Source organism: Aplysia californica, unplaced genomic scaffold, assembly GCF_000002075.1.
Source record: "Aplysia californica isolate F4 #8 unplaced genomic scaffold, AplCal3.0 scaffold00128, whole genome shotgun sequence".
Classification (NCBI taxonomy): Eukaryota; Metazoa; Mollusca; class Gastropoda; order Aplysiida; family Aplysiidae; genus Aplysia; species Aplysia californica.
The window spans coordinates 845,097-846,093 of NW_004797398.1; positions in this window are offsets into that span (position 1 = coordinate 845,097).

Consider the following 997-nt stretch of genomic DNA (forward strand, 5'->3'; position numbering starts at 1 on the left):
CCCCCCCAAACACACACACACACGCACAGAGTAGTTTTGATGATCAGTGTGTGATAGACTGGCTTATATTGAGAACTGAGGGGAGGTAACCCGCAGTTGACGTTTTTGTTGAGCACAAAATAGGATTGTGAGTTATGGGTTCTCTCAGGGAACGTTCTGGAAAGAAAAGAACGTCCTATTCAGTACTGTATGTCCCTATCCCAAGGCGAACAGAGATAAGAGAGTTGGTTCTTTCTGCTTAAATCTAAACATACATGAATAATAAAGACCAAACAATCATTAGCTCTGGCTTTAAGAAGCAAGTATTTTTTAAAGCAAGCCAGTGCACTTTAAAAAAATCTACACAATTAAGTACTGTAATTCCCTTTTAATTAAACACAATTTAATTATTGCGAACGTGAAGCCCAGTCTAGATCAGAGTCTGCATTATTTAAAAAAGGAAAACAACAAACTTTTATTTTTTTTTAAAGGATCAGGAAAATTATGATCCCACTCGAATTCAAACTCCACATCTTCACATGCTAACGAAGTTTTTCTTCCGACTTTGCCATGGAAGCTGGGTTGGAAAATGATGTAGACTCCATGGGGTATATGATTGGTACGACTGGAAGAAATTAGAGAGAAAAGACAGGGACCGCAGGGTCCCCATGCTGATCTGCTAATCTACGAATGCTCTGACTTTGTCTCGTGAAATATATGTTTCACACCACGCCACATCACGCCACGCCCCGCCCCGCCCCACCACGCCACGCCACACAACATAACACCACACCACACCTCACAACACCACACCACACCACGCCCCACCACACCACTCCTCACAACACCACACAAAACCCCACTACGTCAAACCACACCACACCATACAACACCACACCACACAACACCACACTACGCCACACCACACCTCGCCACACCACGCCAAGCTACACCATACAATACTATACAATATCATACAATACTATACTATACAATACTATACTATACTATACTATAC